Here is a 23,718-nt window from a genome sequence, read left to right as displayed (position 1 = left end):
TCAGATCACAATGCTTTGAAACTGGAACTCAATCACAAGGAAAAGTTCAGAAGGAACTCAAAACCTGGAAGCTAAAGACCACCTTGCTTAAAAATGCTTGGATCAACCACGAGATCAAAGAAGAACTTAAACAATTCATAGAAACCAATGAGAATGAAGACACTTCAGTCCAAAACCTATGGGATACAGCAAAGGTAGTCCTAAGAGGGAAATACATAGCCATCCAAGCCTCCCTCAAAAAATTTAAAAATCCAGAATACACCGGCTGTCTCTACACCTTAAAGAGCTGAAGAACCAACAACAAATCAAACCAACTCCACACATAAGAAGGGAAATCATCAAGATTAGAGCAGATATCAATGAGGTAGAAACCAGAGATACAGTAGAACATATCAATGAAACTAGAAGCTGGTTTTTTGAAAGAATCAATAAGATCGATAAACCATTGGCCACACTAATCCAAAAGAAAAGAGAGAAAGCCCAAATTAATAAAATTATGAATGAAAAGGGAGAGATCACAACTAACACCAAGGAGTAGAAACAATCATCAGAAGTTATTATCAGGGCACCTGGGTGGCTCAGTAGGTTAAAGCCTCTGCCTTCGGCTTGGGACATGATCCCAGGGTCCTGGGATCAAGCCCCACATTAAGCTCTCTGCTCAGCGGGGATCCTGCTCCCCCCCCCCCCCACTGCCTGTCTCCCTATCTACTTGTGATCTCTCACTCTGTCAAATAAATAAATGTAGCCAGCCACGGTCCCAGCTAGAGGCGAGGGATCAGGCAAGCCTTGACTCATGCCTCCTGAATATCAGTTGAGCTGTGCTTGAGAAAAAGCCTGAGCTGACTCGTGCCTCCTGAATATCAGTTGAGCTGCACTTGAGAAAGAGCCTGACCTATGGACCCTAGGACTCGCTGATGTGACTGCCTGCGTGTATTGAGAGGCAAAACTGGGTCGTATATTTAACTGTTACAAGATTATCCTGTACTTGCACGGATTATAAATTGCACCATTTTCTCATGAATTGCTAGTTAAAGATTAGCTAAGTAGACAAAAGTTACTGGCATCACAAGATCCGCTACCAGCTCTTGGGAAATGGGTTTTGTAAAAGCTTAAAGGGTTTCATGTGAATGTTACGTGTGTATGAACAATCAACCGAAAATAGATACTTCCTTATAATTGTTTCTGTTAGCTATATAATGCCTCACAGCCTTGAATAAAATTGGCACTGCTTGGACATCATCCACTGTGTCCCTCCTGTTCTCATTTCTTTACAAGTCTCATTCTTTCTCCATTCACTTACCCTCTCGACCCTGCTCGTGTCGTCGCACTGGCTGAGACAAATAAATAAAATCTTTAAAAAAAGTTATTACCAACAGTTATATGCCAATAAGCTAAGCAACCTAGATGAAATTGATGCATTCCTGGAAAATTATAAACTCCCAAAATTGAACCAGGAAGAAATTGACAACCTGAATAGACCGATATCTAGTAATGAGATTGAAGCAGTGATCCAAAAACTCCCCCCAAAAAAACAAGAACCTAGGACCTGATGGATTCCCTGGGAATTCTATCAAACTTTCAAAGAAGAAATAACACCTATTCTCCTGAAGCTGTTTCAAAGAATTGAAGCAGAAGGAAAACTTCCAGACTCTTTTTATGAAGCCAGCATTACCCTGATCCCCAAACCAGGCAAAGACCCTACCAGAAAGGAGAATTTCAGACCAATATCACTGATGAATATGGATTCATGAATATGAAGATTCTCAACAAGATCCTAGCAAGCAGGATCCAACAACACATTTAAAAAGATTATCCACCATGACCAGGTGGGATTCATCCCTGGTTTACAAGGATGGTTCAACATTTGCAAAACAATCAATGTGATAGAACAAATCAATAAGAGAAGAGAGAAGAGCCACATGGTCCTCTCAATTGATGCAGAAAAAGCATTTGACAAAATCCAGCATCCGTTCCTGATTAAAATGCTTCAAAGTATAGGGATAGAGGGAACATTTCTGAACTTCATAAAATCTATCTATGAAAGACCCACAGCAAATATCATCCTCAATGGGAAAAAGCTTGCAGCTTTCCCATTGAGATCAGGAACACGACAAGGTTGCCCACTCTCAGCACTCTTGATCAACATAGTATTAGAAGTCCTAGCAACAGCAATCAGACAACAAAGAGAAATAAAAGGTATCCAAATTGGCAATGAACAAGTCAAACTCTCTCTCTTCACAGATGACATGATTCTTTATATGGAAAACCCAAAGACTCCACCCCCAAACTACTAGAACTCATACAGCAATTCAGTTACGTGGCAGGATACAAAGTCAATGTACAGAAATCAGTGGCTTTCTTATACACTAACAATGAAAATACAGAAAGGGAAATTAGAGAATTGATTCCATTTACTATAGCACCAAGAACCGTAAGATACCAGGGAATAAACCTAACCAAAGAGGTAAAGGATCTGTACTCGAGGAACTACAGAACACTCATGAAAGAAATTGAAGAAGACACAAAAAGATGGAAGACCATCCCATGCTCTAGGATCAGAAGAATAAATATTGTTAAAATGTCTATACTGCCTACAACAATCTATACTTTTAATGCCATTCCGATCAAAATTCCACCAGTATTTTTCAAAGAGCTGGAGCAAATAATCCTAAAATTTGTATGGAATCAGAAGAGACCCCAAATCACTTAGGAAATGTTGAAAAACAAAAATAAAACTGGAGGCATTACGTTACCTGATTTCAAGCTTTACTACAAAGCTGTGATCACCAAGATGGCATGGTACTGGCATAAAACCAGACACATAGACCAGTGGAACAGAGTAGAGAGCCCAGATATGGACCCTCAACTCTATGGTCAAATAATCTTCAACAAAGCAGGAAAAAATATACAGTGGAAAAAAGACAGTCTCTTCAATAAATGGTGCTGGGAAAACTGGACAGCTATATGTAGAAGAATGAAACTCGACCATTCTTTTACACCATGCACAAAGATAAACTTGAAATGGATAAAAGACCTCAATGTGAGACAGGAATCCATCAGAATCCTAGAGGAGAATATAGGCAGTAACCTTTTTGATATCAGCCACAGCAACTTCTTTCAAGATGTGTCTCCAAAGGCAAAGGAAACAAAAGTAAAAATGAATTTTTGGGATTTCATCAAGATCAAAAGCTTCTGCACAGCAAAGGAAACAGTCAATAAAACAAAGAGGCCACCCACGGAATGGGAGAAGATATTTGCAAATGACAGTACAGACAAAAGGTTGATATCCAGGATCTATAAAGAACTCCTCAAACTCAACACACACAAAACAGATAATTATATCAAAAAATGGGCAGAAGATATGAACAGACACTTCTCCAATGAAGACATACAAATGGCTATCAGACACATGAAAAAATGTTCATCATCACTAGCCATCAGGGAGATTCAAATTAAAACCACATTGAAATATCACCTTACACCAGTTAGAATGGCCAAAATTAGCAAGACAGAAAACAACAGGTGTTGGAGAGGATGTGGAGAAAGGGGAACCCTCTTACACTGTTGGTGGGAATGCAAGTTGGTGCAGCCACTTCGGAGAACAGTGTGGAGATTCCTCAAGAAATTAAGAATGGAGCTTCCCTATGACCCTGCAATTGCCCTACTGGGTATTTACCCCAAAGATACAGATGTAGTGAAAAAAAGGGCCAACTGTACCCCAATGTTTATAGCAGCAATAGCCATGGTCGCCAAACTGTGGGAAGAACCAAGATGCCCTTCAACAGACAAATGGATAAGGAAGATGTGGTCCATATACACTATGGAGCATTATGCCTCCATCAGAAAGGAAGAATACCCAACTTTTGTAGCAACATGGACGGGACTGGAAGAGATTATGCTGAGTGAAATAAGTCAAGCAGAGAGAGTCAATTATCATATGGTTTCACTTATTTGTGGAGCATAACAAATAACATGGAGGACATGGGGAGACGGAGAGGAGAAGGGAGTTGAGGGAAATTGGAAGGAGAGGTGAACCATGAGAGACTATGGACTCTGAAAAACAACCTGAGGGTCTTGAAGGGGTGGGGATGAGAGTTTGGGGGAACAAGGTGGTGGATATTAAGGAAGACATGTATTGCATGGAGCACTGGATGTGGTGCAAAAACAATGAATACTGTTACGGTGAAAAGAAATTAAAACAATGAATAAAATCTTAAAAAAACACACAGGAAATCATTTCAGTGGTATTAAATATTTATCTGAGGGGTTCCTGGGTGGCACAGTGGGTCAAATCCTCTGCCTCAGGCTCAAGTCATGATCCCAGGGTCCTGGGATCGGGCCCGCATCACATCATTGGGAAATCTCTGCTCAGCAGGGAGCCTGCTTCCTCCTCTCTCTCTGCCTGCCTCTCTGCCTACTTGTGATCTCACCCTCTGTCAAATAAATAAATAAATCTTTAAAAAATAAATAAATTTATATCTGGAAGAATGAGCTGAAATGCTTTCAAAGTGGATTAGTTTTCATGATGGATAGAACCAGATTTTGGGGGACATGCTTGTGTTTTTTTCTGCTAGAAGGATAGTATTTGTCAGAACTGAAGAATAAATATAGCATTAAATCTAAGATTATACCCCCAAAACATGGCTATAAAAAAGCATAATGAACATGTTTTCATAATCAAATTTAGACCTTGTCTGCTTTCTACTTTTGGCCAACAAATGTTTCAGTTTTAAGTACCACAAATTGTTCTGATCAACTCTTCAAAAACCAAGTTCTCCATCATATCTACACAGAGAATTAGCCTTGCTGGATTTGAAATTTCAATTAAACTAAACACCCCTTTCTTCATCCTTCAAGTTGTGTAGCTCTATGTTTAATTTGTGAAGAAAGGAATGGGTGAGTTTGTGACAATACTTTGTTGAAAATAATTAATAATGATATATCACATCATAGTAATGATATTACTACAATAAATTACTACTATAATTACTACAATAACAATAATATACAAAAATAATTTATATTTTTATTATGGGAATCTTAATTCTTAGAAAAATGTCAAGTGCAATACACCAAATATCTTCCTCATTTTTAAATATAATTGTTCTCTTAAATTTAAAAGTAGTTAAAATGCATTTTTTAACTGCTATTGGGAAGAATGATAAGCAGCTGATTTTTGTTACAGTTTTGTTGTTTATACTTACAGTTGACCCTTTTACAGCATAGGGATTAGGGGTGCAACCCCTTGCATGGTTAAAAATCCACATATAACTTGACTTCTTAAAAACTTGATTACTAATTGTGTTCTGTTGACCAGAAGCATTGTTGATAAAATAAACAGTAGGTTAACACATATTTTGTATATTATATGTAACAAACACTGTGTTCTTAAAGTAAACTAGAGAAAGAAAATGTTACTTAGAAAGGAAGAGAAAAAGAAGAGAAAATACATTTACCATTCTGCATTTATCAATGCCGTAAGTTTGCATCATCTGTTTATAAGTCAAATCATCTGTTAGTATCCACAACGGTATTGTCTATGATACAAAACACTGTAGATGTCATATGTATTACTAATACTATATATAAAAAGCAGAAGATAGCATGAAAAAGAAATTTAAGTTTATTTACAGGTAAATGATTCATACATTGATAATGAAGAAGAAGCAATGTTATTGCTTGATGGTAGCATGGTGTAATTGATACAATTTCTTTATGGAAGTTTAGCTTGTACACTAGTGAGTGAATCATTATGGCATACACAATTATAATATTGGAAACATTGTTACACTTTTTAAAAAACCTATGACCATAGGCTGATATACAGTTTTTCCCATTATAAGAGACAGGGGCATACTGTACAACAATGTAATTCTTTAAAACCAAAGGTATAAAACAGTAAGAAAACTAGTACATTATTAATTTTATATTAAATATCACTCACCTTTTACCTCTGTAAGGATAGGCTGTGTACTTCCATACAAGCCTCACACATGGTGTTCTACATGATGCATACTCAGTGATGAAAATCATGATGATACAAAAATGTCCTATAAAGTTCTTGCCATACAGTTATTAGATTTTCACACAAAGACAGTCACACTCACAACAGGTAAGTTTATGAACAGAAAAGTTTATTTACAGGTGTGGCAAGATGATTATTTAAGAGGAAGTGGCTCATCATCATAAAGATCTTCATCACCTTCATCTTTGCACTGAGTGGGTTGAGGAGAAGGAGGAAGTGGAAGAGCAGGGAGGGGTTGATCTTGCTGTCCTAGGGATGGCAGAGCAGAAAGAGATGAGGAGGAGAAAGGAAGGCAGGAGAGACAGGCACACTCAGTATAATTTTATAGAGTAAATCATAATCTTTGTCTGACTTTTTTCTTTTTTGTTTCTTTAAAAACATTTCTAGATGATACCAGTCCTTCTTCCATTGTCTTCTTTCGTTTCAGTGTCCATATCATAGAAGAGTCCATGTCATAAAAGAAGGCAAAAGCAGTCCTAAGCAATGAGAAACTTTCTACCAGGTTGTCTAATGTCAATTTGTTTTCTAGCACTAGTTCTTTCTCTCCTTCCTCATCATCTGGCACTGGTTTGGAAGCACTCATCTCCAGGTTGTCTTCTGATAATTACTTTGATGTGGGGTTTATTAGCTCTTAAATGCCTCCAAGATCCATATCTTGAAACTCTTTACTAACCCACTCTTTTTTTTTTTCCATATCCATGTTCTCTTTCATAATATTCTTGATTGGCTCCATTATAAATCCTGTGAGGGCATGCACAGCATCTGGACACAGTTTTATCCAGCAATAGTTTGTTGTTGTTGGTTGATGGTTTTCATGTGTTGTTGTTGTTTTTTTTCTATAACAATACTGGCATCTTCAATAGTATGATCCTCCCAGACTTCCATGATATTGTCTCCATTGGGGTTCTCTCTCATAATATGGACAATTCTTTCCATAAAATACTGTGTATAATGAGGTCCTCATGACCCCATGATCTAGAGGCTAAACTGGAGACATTATGTTTGGAGACAAGTAGACCACTTTGACATCCTTTGTGTTGAACTCATAAGGTTTTGAGTAGTCAGAGGCATTGTTCAATATCAAAAAGCCTTTAAAAGACAGTCTCTGCAGTTGCACTACTGGATATTTATCCCAAAGATACAATGTAGTGAAAGAAGGTCCATATGAATCCCAATGTTCATAGCAGCAATGGCCACAATCGCCAAACTGTGGAAAGAGCCAAGATGCCCTTCAACAGAAGAATGGATAAAGAAGATATGGTCCATATATACAATAGAATATTACACCTCCATCAGAAAGGATGAATACCCAACTTTTGTATCAACATGGATGGGACTGGAGATTATGCTGAGTGGAATAAGTCAAGCAGAGAAAGTCAATTATCGTATGGTTTCAATTACTTGTGGAGCATAAGGAATAACATGGAGGACATTAGAAGGAAAGGAAAAGTGAATTGGGGAAAATCGGAGCGGGAGATGAACCATGAGAGACTGTGGACCCTGAGAAACAAACTAAGGGTTTGGGAAGGGAGGGGGTGGGGGAATGGGTGAATCTGATGGTGTGTACTAAGGAGGGCATGTATTGCAAGGAGCACTGGGTGTGGTGCATAAACAATGAATCTTGGAACACTGAAAAAATAAAATTAAATTCAAAAAAAATTTAAACTTGCAGAAATATGAGCAAGCCCACCAAGGTCACTAACACTCAGCTTTTTGACTTATGAGATGTAATAATAAATAATTTTATATATAAAATTTTACATATATATATATATATATATATATATATATATATGTATATATATATATATATCAGTCCCTTATTGGCAAGGTAGTTGTTGACTTCAGAGGCAAAACATCAATGGAACCAGTTCAGAAACAGTGCTCTTATTGTCCAGGCCCTCTTGTTGTACAACCACAAGACTGGCAGCTGGTGTTTATCTTTTCTTTCAAGGCTCACGGGTTAGCAACTTTATATATAAGGGCAGTCTTGATCGTAAGCCCAACTACATTTCCACAAAGCAGTAGAGGTAGCCTATCCCTTCCTGCCTTAAATCCTGGTGCTCACTTCTTTTCCTTACTAACAAATACCCTTTGTGGCATATTTTTTCAGTATAGGGCACTTTTTTGTCTATATTAAAAAGCTCATCAGGCAGATATCCTTTCTCTTCAATGATTTTTTTCCCACCCCTTTCTCAATGATTTTCTTAATAAAACCTGTGTGCTGCCTCTTGATGGGCAGAAGCTGCTTCTCTTGTTTATTGTGACATTTTTTAAAAGCCAAGCCTCTTTCTAAAATTATCAAACCATCCTTTTCTGAAATTAAATTTTCCAGCTTTAGATTCTTCACCTTCCTTTTGCTAAAAGTGTCATATAATAACTTTGCAAATCAAATTGCAATCTATAGGTATCCCTTTCTTATAGCAATCCTGTACCCATATAAAAATTAAATTTTCAATGTGAGATAAAAAGACATTTCACCAAAAGTGCAAGCTTTTCATTCCTGCTGGTGTAGCTTTGTACCTATAGTTATGATTTAATACTGCATTTTCACATTTGTTTATGCTTCTCTCTACTGGGAAGGGTATCATGTACAGCCTGTAAGTATTTGTGTAAATTTTGATAAATTTTAACTTTTTATAATAGACCTTTGTATTTTTTATGGGAGCAAATGGTAAAATAGACTAGTGTCTACATAAATTTTATACATTCATAACATACTTAACTTTTAAAAACTTTTTGTCATTATTTCTATGCTATGTAGTTCATCTGTGAGAATTTTAAAATTGTTGCATATCTCCAAAAAAATTTCCAATGTATTTACTGAAAAAACATTCACATCTAAGTGGACCTTCACAGTTCAGACCATGTTGTTCAAAGGCTAACTATAGTTCGTTTCTTTTTATTACTGCATAGTGTTCTATGGCAGAGATGTGCCACTTGTTTTTATTTATCCACTAAAGCTATTTGGATTTTTAGCTATTATGGCTTGGGGCTATTACAAATAAAGTTGCTGTGAATATGTGTGTACAACTCTCTGTGTTAAAATAAATGATCATTTTCCTGGTATGTGTACCTAAGAATTTAATTGCTAAGTTATATGTCTATGGTAAGTTCATCTTTAGTTATATTATTTTTTGAAATATTTATTATTTCATTTGAGAACAGCAAAAGTAAACCCACTACATGTTAACATATCTCATTTTTATTTTTTTAATTTAAATTCAGTTAACCAACGTCACTAGTTTTTGGTCTAGTGTTCAATGACTCATTAGTTGCATATAACACCAAGTGCTCATCACATCGTGTGCCCTCCTTAATGCCCATCACCCAGTTACCCCAACTCTCACCCACCTCCCTTTCTACAACCCTCAGTTTGCTTCCCAGAGTCAAGGGCTGCCAAACTATGTCCCAAAATGGTTGCTCATTTTACATTTCCAACAGCAACATATGTAAGGTACAATTTCCTATATCCTTACTAGCATTTGTGTTACTGCTATTTTTTCTTTTTTACTTTAACCATTATAATGGACATTTAGTGATATCTCTTTGTGGTTTTAATTTTCAGTGTCTTCAATGGTTAACGATGTTAACAACCTTTTTTTTTTTTTTTTTAAAGATTTTATTTATTTATTTGTCAGAGAGAGAGCGAGCGAGAGCGAGCACAGGCAGACAGAGTGGAAGGCAGAGTCAGAGGGAGAAGCAGGCTCCCTGCGGAGCAAGGAGCCCGATGTGGGACTCGATCCCAGGATGCTGGGATCATGACCTGAGCCGAAGGCAGCTGCTTAACCAACTGAGCCACCCAGGCGTCCCTGTTAACAACCTTTTAATGTCTTTATTTGACAGCTGTCACTCTTCTTCAGTAACATGTCTGTTCATGTCTTTTGCCCATTTTTAATGGGATTATTGTTGTTGAGTTTTGAGAATTTTTTTAATATAATCTCAATATAAGTCCTTTGTTGGATATGTGGTTTGCAAATGTTTTCTCTCAGTCTGTAGATTATCTTTCCATCCTCATAGCATAATCTTTCACAGAAGTGCTTTTTAAATTTTTTTTTTAAGTCCAATTGATCAATTTCCTTCTATGGCTTAACTTTTTATCATCTTAATTGAATCTTCCACAAATTTTTTTACTTTTAGTAAATCCAATTTTTCAATTTCCTTTTATGGATTTTCACTTTTAAATGCTTTTAGAGTCAAATCTAAGAACTCTTTGCCTAGTTCTAGGTCTCAAAGATTTTATTCTATGTTTGTTCTAGAAGTTTTATAGTTTTACGTTTATGTCCTTGATCTACATTGAGTTAATGTTTGTATATGGTATGTAGATTAGATTGAGGTTCTTTTGTTTGCCTATGGATGTCCAAATGCTTCAGCACTATTTATTCAAAAAGCTATCCCTTCACCATTAAATTCCCTTTACAACTTTGTGAAAATTATTTGCACATATTTGTGCTGATTTATTTCATGCTTTCCTATTCTGTTCCATTGATCCATATGTCTATTCCTCTAATAGCACCACACTGACCTGATTACTTTGGCTATGTGGTAAGCCAGGAAGAACTATTTTTCCCACTTATTCTAGTTCAAAAGAGTTTTTAGTTATTTTAGGGCTTTTACTTTCCATATAAGTTTTGGAATAAGACTGTTTACATCTCAAAAGAAACTTACTGAGATGTTGGTAGAAATTGTGTTTAACCTATAGATAAATTTAGAAAGAACTAACATCTTTATTATATTGAGTTTTCCAAACAGTGAATATGTTATATCTTTACAAGTGTTGAGGTCATTTTTTTAAGTTTCTTTCATTATGCATGTTTATTTTATTTTTTTTTTAAGATTTTATTTATTTATTTGACAGAGAGAGATCACAAGCAGGCAGAGAGGCAGGCAGAGAGAGAGGAGGAAGCAGGCTCCCTGCTGAGCAGAGAGCCCGATGCAGGGCTCTATCCCAGGACCCTGGGATCATGACCTGAGCCGAAGGCAGCGGCTTAACCCACTGAGCCACCCAGGCGCCCCCTGCATGTTTATTTTAAATGTAAACCTAAGTATTTCATTTTCCTTGGAGTAATTGTAAACGCACTTTACAGAAATTAGTTTACATTTCTTAGTGTATAGAAATGCAATTGGTTTGTGCTTGCTCATTTTCTGTCCTGGGTGATTTTCCCATTGTCCTTGTGTTATTGATTTTTAGCTTAATTTCATTGTGGTCAGAGAACATACTCTCTGTTTTAAAAATTCTTTTAAGTTTGTTAAGTTAATTTTATTGTCCAGGCAATAATCTATTTTTGTGGCACTTGAAAGGAATTTTTACTCTACTCCTACTGGGTGGATTGTCTATAAATGTCCCTTAGGGCCCAAAGGATATTTATGATAGCTGTTTTAAAATTCTTGGCAGATAATTTCAACATCTGATTCATCTCAGTATTGGCATCTGTTGAGTGTAGTTTCTCATTAAAATGGTGCTTTTTCTGGTTCTTACTCTGTCCAATGATTTTGATTGTATACTAGACATTCTGACTATCATGTTAGGATACTCTTAATCCTATATAAATCATTTTAGCAGGAAATCACCCTGTTTAGGCTTAGCATATGGATTCCAGTCTACTTTTGTGGGCTTAATTCCAATGACAGTTTAGCTTTCTCAAGTTTTACAAAGTTCTTCTGGTCTGTTGTGTTCTGATGCTGTTGGGCTCCCACTCAAACCCTACTGGTCCCATCTACAGGAACAGAAGTCACTTCCTTGAGGCACCTAATGTCACTGAGGGACATACAGATAATGCAGGTGTGAAGGTCATAGGGACACAGAGGGGCTTGATGTCACAGGCCTATTGGGGGATGGGACCACCCACTCATGCCTTATTTGTGGGGTGGGAGCTGGAATGACCTGGAATCTTCTCTTGCCACTGACCCTGCTCCTACCCATACATTAGACTGCCTGGAGGTGTTCAGGTTGTGAAATGGGAGGCTGGGTTTCCACTAGGTCTCTTTTGAGTTTCCCCTTTCCTAGTGCTTGGCCAGAGAGAGCATCTTTTCTTGTTTTCTGTTGGCAGTTTCAGGTTGTAGGTCTCCCCCTGTGTGGGGGTTACATAGGAGATAAGTGAAAACCCATGGAACTCACCACAATGTCATTTCTAAAATCCTGAAGTTTCTAGTCAGTTTACATTCTACTGTTCATCTTTCAGGGCCCCCCTCCTTTTTTTTTTTTTTTTTTTTTAACAATCTTTAGAGCAATATCTAGGTATTTTATTAAATTTAGAGGAGTGGGGAAATGTGTTTGTGTTCCAGAACCACAAGTTCCCATGCACTCATCTTTTGAACATGCAACCCCTCTTTTGGGAATTTACTTAAAATTTTGTAAATTCTTTTGAAATGGAAGACGAAACAATATACATCTAATGTTATTCACCATGTTATTATTTGTGTTTGAAAAATATTAAGAAAAAATCTGAATGGCCATATATGGGATATTGCTTGGATAAAGTACTGAACGTCCATACAGAGGAGTACTAAGTATTAGCAAGCAAAACAAAACTTTTTTTTAATCAGTTGAGCAAAATCTTTATGAGGACATAATTTCTCAGAACAAAATTAAGTGAAAAAAATCAGGGTGCTGAAGAGTATACATAGTATTCTACATTTTGTAGAAAAAATAAGGGGAAAGTAAGAGATAAGTATATAAATACAGAGATAGATAAATAGATAGATCTTTTTTACAAAAAGATAAAACCCCCTCAGAATGGTTAAACCAGAAACTTTATAGTTTGGAAATAGGTTGGAAAGAGATACGGAAAGGAAAAGGAATGAAACTTTAAGTCTATCTTCCTACACTATTTTGGTGTTTATAATATTAACAATTTACATGAAAAATAAAATTAAATCAGAGAGGGAGGAAAAAGCCATGAGAGACTCTTACAATGAGAAACAAACAGGGTTGCTGGAGGGGAGGTGGGCGGGGGGATGAGTAACAACTCTACATTTAAAACTAATGATGTACTACATGTTGGCTAATTGAATTTAAATTAAAAAAGTGAATAAAATCAAATTAATTTGGATTGAAAGGAAAAACTGAGTGATAACGTAAACAAACAAACCTACAAGCATATAACACATACACACATAGGCACACACAAACACACTTGCACATACCTCTGATGGAAGACTGTACCCCTTCAAGCAGGTTAATTACAGTTTTATACTATCTCTACTCAATTTTGCAAAAGAGATATAACCAAAGTGAAGGAATCCTAGTTTGTTCCTGGTATCTGTGATAGAGTAAACCATCTCATGTCCTGGAAAATTAAGGTGATGTCCTTAAACAATTCTTTGGCTACTTCTGTTTCAATGTCAGCGTGAATCTATATCACTATGTCATCCCTTTATACAAAACACCAACTTCGGGTTAATTTGAAGACATTTCACCAGAAAGAATGATAGAAGACATATTGGATTTGACAAAGACTATGTAGTTGAAAATATTTATTAGGTACTTATTAATAGTCAATCAAGAAAAAATATTGGCAACTAAATGAACTTTCAACTGATTTTACTGCCAAGTCATATTAAAATTCTGCATAAGTAAGAAGTGGTTAATAATGAGTAGCCAAACTTTTCTTGGCCTGTGTCTTTACCCAGTGTGAGGACCACCAACAGACATCAAGTTTCATTTTAAGACTTGTGAAACTGGCATATATCAGGAGAACTAATAACCCTGAAGGGCAACAAAAAAATTTAGACATAACTTTTCTGTCCAGAACAATTTCTTTGGAATAGAAAATTAAGAGTTACTGAATTTTTTCTTTGTTACTCATCTACTTATAATATATCCAGAATATGTTCTTATATGCTAATGGCAAGTGCAATCAAATACATTGTAGGAAGGCCTGTTTGTGTACATAGCAATATGGGTGTCATGAAAGATTTGTGGAAGAATAGAAATTTGAACTAGTACCCTACCAAGCTCCAACTTATGTCTAAAACTCAACTGAACACATACAAATAAGTTCTCCCCCACGCTGTGTATATCACTGTATTCTTCTTACCCCACGCATTTTCATCCGCCTCTGGAACAAGTCTTACCAGAGTTTAACAAGTTAGATGGAAATAGAAGCTATGTGTAAAAAATAAAGCTATTGTGTGTAAATAAAAACAAAGCAGCATGTGTCCAAGAATTATTTCATGTACATATGTACATAAAATAATTGTGTATTATTATATATATTTATACATAATTGTGTACATTTATGTATACATTTATGTATACATTACATATGTACATGTAATACTTGTGTAATAAATGTGTATAATTGTGTTCTATTATTTTTAGAACACAATTTTTGACATGAATCAGGATACCTCTGAATCAGAAGACAGAATATTTATTATTCATAGAATTCAGTATAAGAGTTCCAACTCATATAACATCTCATCTTTAAAATCTTCTCTCTCTTTTCTTTGAAGATTTTATTTATTTATTTGACAGAGAAAGAGCAGTGGAGTAGGAGAGGGGGAAGCAGGCTTCCCAATGCAGGGCACAATTCCAGGACGCTGGGATCCTGACTGGAACTGAAGGCAGATGCTTAATGACTGAGCCACCCAGGTACCCCTAAAATCTTCTCTTATCTGGTGATCCCATTGCTATCTAAAAATTACAGATATCACTCCCTTTTCTGAACTTCCATAATTCTTTGCTCATAACTTTCTCAAGATATTATTTCCTGAAAAAAAAAATGAACTGATTCCTTTAAAATCCTGGGTGGCTCAGTGGGTTAAAGCCTCTGCCTTCGGCTCAGGTCATGCCAGGATCCTGGGATCGAGCCCCACATCGGGCTCTCTGCTCGGCAGGGAGCCTGCTTCCCTTCCTCTCTCTCTGCCTGCCTCTCTGCCTACTTGTGATCTCTGTCTGTCAAATAAATAAATAAATAAATAAATAAATAAAATCTTTGAAATTCTCATTCTCCTTAATATATTGCACTTATCTGATGTTCAATAATTGGATAATTAGTCAAAGAATAAATGAAAAAATAAAGCAACATCCCTCTTCCAGAAGAAATAAAAAGCATTACATCTAGATTCATGGTTGTTTAAAATGACATCCTGAATTCTTGGGATTAGTAATGCCAATATTGTCTAAAAGACTAAGATAATTAAATATATCATAATTGGAAAAAAATTGTTTTGGACCTAATAAATGATGCATAACCATTCTTACTCCACTATCAGTATTCTTAGACATTAAGATGTTTCCTCCTCCTCTGCAGTCTTCCAGCATTGCATATGCACTTCGTTCTCTTCTGTTAGAACACAAATTGTAAGAATTTATCAATGGAATATTACTTAGCCTCAGAAAAGAAGGGGATCTGTGATCTGTGACAACATAGATAAACCTGGAGGACGTTATGCTAAGTGAAATAAACTAGACACATGAAAGACAAATATTACATGACCCCACTCACATGTGAAATCTAAAAAAGTTGACCTCACATAAGCTGAGGAGAACGGTGGTTGCCAGGGACTGGAGGGTGGAGGAAATGGGGAGATGTTGGTCAAAGGGCACAAACTTTCAGTTATAAGATGAATAAGTTCTGGGGATCTTTTTTTTTTTTTTAAGATTTTATTTATTTATTTGTCAGAGAGAGAGAGAGAGAGAGCAAGAGCGAGCACAGGCAGAGTGGCAGGCAGAGTCAGAGGGAGAAGCAGGCTCCCTGCGGAGCAAGGAGCCTGATGTGGGACTCGATCCCAGGACGCTGGGATCATGACCTGAGCCGAAGGCAGCTGCTTAACCAACTGAGCCACCCAGGCGTCCCAAGTTCTGGGGATCTAATGTACAATACAGGAAGTATAGTTAGTAGTACATTTTATACTTGAAATCTGCTAAGAGAATAGATCTTTAGTAAACACATACACACAGACACACACAAAACAGTAACTACAGGAGGTGATGGATGACTATTAGCTCAATTGCAGTAATTATTTTATCATATGTATATGTATCAAGGTATCACATTATATATCTTAAATATATACAAATTTTGTCAATTATACTTCAATAAAACTTGAAAAAAGTCAAATTTATGGTAAAGTTCATCTATCACAAATAAAACAACCTTCTTTTTTTGAGACATTACATTTTTAAAGACATGGGGGAAAAAAGTGTAACCACCAGTTGACCCATGAGCTGGATTCAGAGCCTCAGTAGCCCCTCACCCCCACCTCTGTCCCTCTGTCCTTGGAATATGGGTTACACTTGCCTTTCCCACTCCCAGAGACTATTCCAAAGATGTTGTCATGAGAAAGGGATGTAGGTGTTGAAAACACCAACATGATAAATGTGACTAAATCCCTTTAAGGCCACTTCATAAATTTTAAGACTTGGGAGGTGGATGCAAGGATACGTTTATCTTGCTGCTCTCCAAAACAAGCCTCCTATGTAAGTTTCCACTGCTTCGGAAAGCTACTATCTACCAACCTTGAGTGGCCTGCCTCTTGCTTCCATCTCTCCCTGCTCTCCTCATGTTTCAGAGGATACGGGGGAAGTTCCTGAGAAGCTTGTGAACCAACAACATCTCAAAGACAGTCATCTCTGCTACCTTGTTCATCATGGCAGACCAGAGCTGCTATAGCACCAAGAGCAAAAGTCACCGCTCAATAAACATCTGTCAAATTAGGTGTGAGCCTTAGGAATTATTTTCTGACAAAAATTTCTTACAAACTGATCTATTATCAGTTAAACTTCTTTCAAGGGATCCAATCAATCTTGCAGGACACTGTTACTTCCTGCTGCTGCCCCTCGGAACAATTTGCTACTTAAACTGTAACCCCTGGAGGATTTTACTATTTGCCAAGCACATTTAGATATGGCCTTAAAAAATACTAATACTGACGACAGGTCTTTGGGGAGAAGGACGATGTACGACTGTGAAGCTGGGCAGCTGGGGATGCCCAGCTCGCTCAGGGCAGAACACCGCCTGCTTCAGGGAAGCTGAGCACCCGGGAACGCCAGGTCAGCTCAGGGTGGAACGAAAACCGCCTGCTTTCCTTTTTCCGTTATCACTCCTTTCTCTTCCCAGAAGTGCCCATTGTTAGTTAGATGAGTCCTTTGAATGTGCTTGGTTAACTATAAACTTTATCCTCCTTCTTGCCTGTCTGCAAGACGGGATTAACGTTTGACCTTCATCAGTCCTTCTGTTGGCTATTGTTTTCTATCTAATAAAAGTGAGACTGTGGAGTTGCTCCTGGCAGCAGTCCTTTTCGACTGTTGTCCCCTGCTCCCAGTCTTTTGCAGCTGACTTGTTTGTGCCTAATTCTTCTCTCGTTGCTGACTGGAAGCGGCAACTTCCTACCTAGGACTTAGGGAAGCAGGAACTGGCAGGTGGGTTAGACTAGAGGTGATGGTTGGAGCTTTTGGAGAAGCTTTTCATCCTCATTGGTTCTTCATTTGCATCCTTCTCAGCGTCTAGAAGGTACCCTGGTTCAGAAGCTCTTTATTTCTCCTCTCTCACATGGTACTGTGGGTTTCCACTCTAGAGTCCATGGCTTTGGCCACCTCTGCTCAGCATCACTTTTTCACATGGGACTGAGCAAGATGGTGATTTGGGTCCCAGTATCCAAAAGGGCTATAAAGAGTTCAGTCCCTCCCTGCCTTTGGTGTTTTTCAGTATACATAGGTTCTTAGGTTCTGTGAGGGACAAGGAGACTTTGTCTCCAGCTCCAATTCTTGGGGCAGCTGAGGTCAGGGCAGAGGAAGCAGAGGATTAGTGGGATGGAGGGAATGGGTCTCCAAACCAGCAAGATGTCGTATTTACCTTCAAGGTGGAGCAAAGTATCACACTTATGGTTTTCAGCCCGCTTAAAGCTCTCCATTTAGCTTTTTCAACTACTTAATCTGTTTCCCTATCTGGAAAGAAAGTATAACCCCAAACCAACAAAAACAAAAACAAAAAATGCCTCCATAGACTTACGACTTTAGCCCATACAAATCCCTATACCCACTCTAGGGACTCCCTTGTCTGTTCTCCAGCCTGAGGAGGAGACAGACAATAAACTTCCAATGTTTTCTTTCTGCATAAAATCAACACTAATTTCAGTATCTATAAACGTGTTCTTGCCCCACTTGGAAAGAAAACCAAAACTCTCACTTAGGCCACTTGTTTTAACCACCTTCAACCACTTTCTTCCATTAAGGGGGAAAAAAGTAGAGTTTCAGATATTGCCCAGCTGACCATGTGGTTTGGTTAATATGTCCATGTGCCCATCAGCTCTATGTCCCTTACAGAATCTCTTCCTTATAGCCAAGAATTATTTCATATGTATATTTGTGTATTTTGTTATTTCATGTACATACAATTTTTGACAGGAAACAAGGTGCCTCTGGATCAGAAAACAGATATTCATAACTCATAGAACATCTTAGTGCCAGCTCCTCATGCCCTAATTTCCACAGGGTGTTGCAACAAGGACCAGGTGTTCACCTCAGTGTGCAGTGAGGTTGCACCACAGGAAAGCAATGTTAAGATTACAAGACTTGGAACTGACATAGAGATGATAAGATCTGGAACTGACTGGTGTATCAGCCTGTCCTTCTCTATGCTAATAATGGATGCAACAGGGAGAAAGAGAAGCCCCACCTTCACATTGAAAGGAAGGGCAGCGGCTGAGTTAAAAGAAAGTAAAATTCTTCTATTACATATTCAAATTCCTTACATTCACTAAAGATTAATTTTCTTAACAGTAATCCTTTGTTCAACTTCTCAAAGACAAGCATCTCTCCTACTCAGTTCACCATGGCTGACCAGGGGTGATGGAGCACCAGGAGAAAGGACATTGCTCAATAAATATCCACTGAATGAAGTCTGAAGCTTGGGATTATTTATTTGATAAAGAATTCCCTGGCAACTCACTGTGATTGAAGTAAAAACACAGCACCTGCATATAGAGAAGGGCTGAGTCTGCATGAGTCCGTAGCCTGCATATTCCCAATGATGGCTTATGATCAGGTTATAGTACAGCAGTTCTGAACTAATGTCTGTGCATCAATCCTGAATTCTCTTAGCCTCTCTGCTGACTGTAGCTATTGCTGCTAGGATAGTTCCACACTAAGCTCTGACCTGCTTCACACATGCAGTGTGCAGCTTAACTGCAGTATCTACTTTTATTTTGTATCTACTGCCTGGGCGTCTGCACCACTGTTGCTGCCTGAGACACTTGGAAGAATCCACTTTAAAAATCCACTTTAAAAAAATTTTCAAATCCTCTTTAAAAAAAAATTTCTGCTAAAAATTACTAAAAATTCTAGAGACTGATATATAATCAACAATTTTTACTTGGGAGATGATTAACAAGGGAGGTATCCTAATCTGTTTGGTAAGGCATTTGTTTACCTCCACCTTCTTTTTTAAAATTTTTTAAAAAGTTTTATTTATTTATTTGACAGACAGAGATCACAAGTAGGCAGAGAGAGAGAGGGAAGCAGGCTCCCTGCTGAGCAGAGAGCCCAATGCAGGGCTTGATCCCAGGACCCTGGGAATCATGACCTGAGCCGAAGGCAGAGGCTTAACCCACTGAGCCACCCAGGCACCCTACCTCCACCTTCTTACTGCCATGGAAGGGAATTCTAAGTGTTGATGAATCAAGGTGCAGAAAAACAATATAGCTTCCTCCTCTATTTCCCAATAAAGATCTTGCCATAATGTCAATCTCCAGGCTAAATACCATGGTTTTCAATCTTTCCTAGATCTGTGTAATAGCTGGTGGTATTTTTGCTTCTTTAACAGAAGCATCTAATATCTCTAATGTGTATTCCCCTCTGTGGAAAGAAAGTCCTGGTCAGTTCAGTGACTACAAGACAGAAAGTGGAAAGTACATCATTAACTTCTGGCATTACCCTGATAGACTGGGGTCATATAAAATCCTCCTGAACAAGACGGCCAAGTATTTTGCAAAATTGTCACCAGAAAATGAACTGGTGGGGACTGCCTGTACATCATGGATGGCAATATCATACAGGTAAGAAAGTCTGTTTTTCATGACAATGACCCGTTAAGTGTGACTTGATTAGGAAGTAGTACATGCACATTTAGCATCATGTTTTTGAAAATTGATTTTTTTCTCTCACTTTCCTATGACTTTTCCAGCATTTGCATAATATCATGCTTAATTTCAAGCAAGTATTTATGGAATACCTCTTACCTGCCAAGTTCTAAGCACTGAAGAGTACTTACAGGAACAAAACAGTTAAGGTAGGAAGATACCGTAGGTCTGGTCTGTGATGACATTCTAAACTAGCGTTAAAACCAAGCTTGTGAAGGAATCTCCGGACATCCAATATAATTTCCATTTAAACATAAAGTCCACTGGAAACAATAACCAATTCCCCCAAAGGGTGCACCCATCTATTCCTAGGAAAGTTTTCAGCCCTGGGTCCAGTAATGAGTGAATAGTGAAGTAGAATATTGGATACGGTACTTTCAAAATTTCATTTTCATTTTAGAATACAATATATGAGATTCAGCTGTTTCTCTTTTTTTTAATTTATTTTTTATTTATTTTCAGCATAACAGTATTCATTATTTTTTCACCACACCCAGTGCTCCATGCAATCCGTGCCCTCTCCAATACCCACCACCTGGTTCCCCCAACCTCCCACCCCCGCCCCTTCAAAACCCTCAGATTGTTTTTCAGAGTCCATAGTCTCTCATGGTTCATCTCCCCTTCCAATTTCCCCCAGCTCCCTTCTGCTGTTTCTTAAGTGGCTAATTTCACTTAGTATTTAATTGAGCTGAACTCTGTAATATGACTGGAGAAAACCAAAACAGCAATACAGGTTATGAAATTAGCCCATAAAAGTATTTCACCAACAGTATGTTAAGTCTCAAAGATGAGATAAGGACTGTAAATACAAGAGTAGCTCAGGAAGGAGAGTGACAACTATGGGCTGAGAATATCATGGGAAGGAAGTAGGGCCCAAGAGCTTGATGGCGACATTGTTAGAAAAAAGTGCTGGAATACAAATTACAAAGATGGCAATGATAGCAGGTTGAACCAGAAGACTACCAGATTGGCAGGAGAACTGGAACATGAAAGAGTAGTGGGTAGTAAATTTAAGAACGATGAGGGTCCATTAAAGAGATGTCTTTAAAGTCAGACTGGAGAGTTTTAATTGGGCTCTTAAGCATATGACTTAGTTTAGTAATAAGCATCTAATGCTTACAAAGTACTTAAACACTTTAAGTACCGTTAGGTTGCTTAGCAGAGGTTTTAAAAATATACAATAGTATAGTATAGTTTTATTTATATATAATAAACATACTTTAAATGGCACATTTAAAAATGCATTTGGGGGGAAGTTTGATATATATCCATAGCCTTGGACCTATCAGCACAGATAGTGGACATGTAAGTCATTCTAAAAATTTTCTTTTCCCCTTTGTATTCTCACCTTCAGGAACTTCCCTAGTCTGGTCTCTCTCAGCCCTCCCCACTCCTCTAACTTCTCATGCCTCTCACTCCTCAACTTCATTGGTAACCACTGATCTGCTTTTTATCACTGCAGTTTAGACAGCATTATCTAGAATTTCCATATAGACAGTTGAGTGCTCTTTTTTTAGTCTGTTTTATTTCAGTTGTCACAATTATTTTGAGATTCATCTGTCTAGTTGCATATGTCAGTATTTTTCATTTTTATTGGTTAGCCAAAATTTTAATTAGAATAATGTTTGAATTGGGAAGAGAATACTGGGAGTCTGCAGCAGGATAAGGCAGTGACACCAAAGAGAAAAATAGACGAAAAAAGGGAAGACTATGACAAGCATGCAAGAAATTGGTAGTAGATATCATTGCTTGCCGTCAAAGCACTCACAGCATGGTTAAGAAGGCATTAACGAGGGCACCTGATGTGATAAGCACTGGGTGTTATATGCAACTAATTAATTGTTGAACATTGTGTCATAAACAAATGATGCATTATATGTTGGCTCATGGAATTTAAATTAAAAAAAGAAAAAGTAAAAAAAGGAGAGTTAGAAATGATTTAGCCATAAGACAAAGAGCTGAAGCATTAGGTACTAGAATAAAGTGAATGTTGTGAGTTACGGTAATCTGGGTATAGAGTAAGATTTGAAGTAAACTTGGAAAAAAGAACGTTGAAGAGCTTAAAAAAAAACAATCCATGAAGAAAGAAATAGAATGAACTAAAGGACAGAGTTTGGAGTTAGCGTGGTATATGTAAGAAAAAGACAAAAAGAGAGGGAAATGTTGGGAGGAAGGGATTATACATAATGTATGCTGCAGAAGTAATATAATTGAAAAAATACAGTAAATTTACAGCAAAAAATAGATTTGAATAGTAACAAATATAACATTAATTTTGCTCTGGAAAAATGGGGATGACAGAAAGCAGTTTTAGTCAAGTTTATTGAGAATGATGTATTTTTTTGCCATGGGAAGACAAAGAAAAAAAGTTCCTCAGAAGATAAAACAGCAGTAAGCAGGCCCAGCTTACCTGTAAAGAAGGGGAAAGTGCTGAAGATGTCAAGAACAGTAGTGAAACTCTGAACAGGAAGTTCAGGGTGCAATCTTCCTTGACTGTCAAGGTCAAGGGCTCACAGTCCCAGGCATGTGCAGTTGGAGACGATGTGGAGTCTCTAATTAAGGAGGACTGTAGAGGAGAAGACAGAGAAGTTAACGACTTAAGGAAATCCTTAGATTTGCATCATGGGTAAACATTCTCAAAGACGGAGTGGTTTAAAAGGGACAGAGAGTCTTAGAAACAGATTTCAAAACTCCCAGATGAGACGAAACCTAAGAACCAGGAGAGGTAGGTTTCACATATTTGGATATTATTCCAGTTCAGAAGAGGAATAACAATTTTGAGAAATTTCCATGCATTAACAGAAATTACCCAGGTTTTCCCTCTTGCCCACTGAAGGATAAACAGGTCAAGAAGAGCCAAACGAGAAACCAGAATGAAAAGTAAAAGGGAAACAAAAGAGGTTCATTGGAAACAGAACCGGTGAAAAGAAATGATCTAGTGAACACAGGGGAGGAACAGGAAAGAAGAATAAATGAACGTTGCAGGAAAAGAGCACTGGGAGAAAAGAAGGGGAGGTACCCAATAGCTGGGCCAAAGAGAAGCTGGAGTGGCAAGTGAAGAGCGAAAACAGTGTGAGCGTGAAGCCAGAGATAACAGAAGGTTAGCAGGAGTAAAGAGAATAAGCCAGTATGAAAATGGTGGAAACAGGGAAAGAGACGGTCTTAAAGTCAGAGATAGTTGAAGGGAGTCGCAGGGAGTGTATGCAGAAGGTACAAAAAACCCAAGCGTGAATGAAACAGAATGGGATGTTTTGAAAGTAGGAGATGAGAGAGAATGACAAAGAGAAAAGAGATAAAAATACAATAATGGCTAATGTTTATGGAAGCACATATTCTCTGAGCTGAGCATTTTTTGTGCCCTTCATTTAATAACCCCAAACCTCTCTGAAGTTATTATTGCTAGTCTCTCAGTAAGTACATGAGAAAACTGAGGCTTGCAGAAGTTATTTATTCAGGGTCAACAAGTAGGTAGGTAAGCAATGAAAAAGGATTTGATTTTAAGCAAATAGAGCCTGAATTTTGCTTATTATACATGAATAGTCACTCCCTAATTTTGAAGATAAAGAGTAGTTAGTAAATATAAGACACAGATGCAGATGCTAAAAAAA

General features: G+C 37.6%; 1 pseudogene; it reads left to right on the top strand.

Annotated features, from left to right (window-relative positions):
* Positions 1-6,045: 6,045 nt before the first annotated feature.
* Positions 6,046-23,718, top strand: part of LOC132018663 (protein LEG1 homolog) — a 47,271-nt pseudogene continuing 29,598 nt past the window's right edge.

This window comes from Mustela nigripes, chromosome 5 (genome assembly GCF_022355385.1).
Source record: "Mustela nigripes isolate SB6536 chromosome 5, MUSNIG.SB6536, whole genome shotgun sequence".
Taxonomy (NCBI): Eukaryota; Metazoa; Chordata; class Mammalia; order Carnivora; family Mustelidae; genus Mustela; species Mustela nigripes.
Note: the sequence above shows the minus strand (reverse complement) of the source record. Positions and strands in the feature narration are given on the sequence as shown.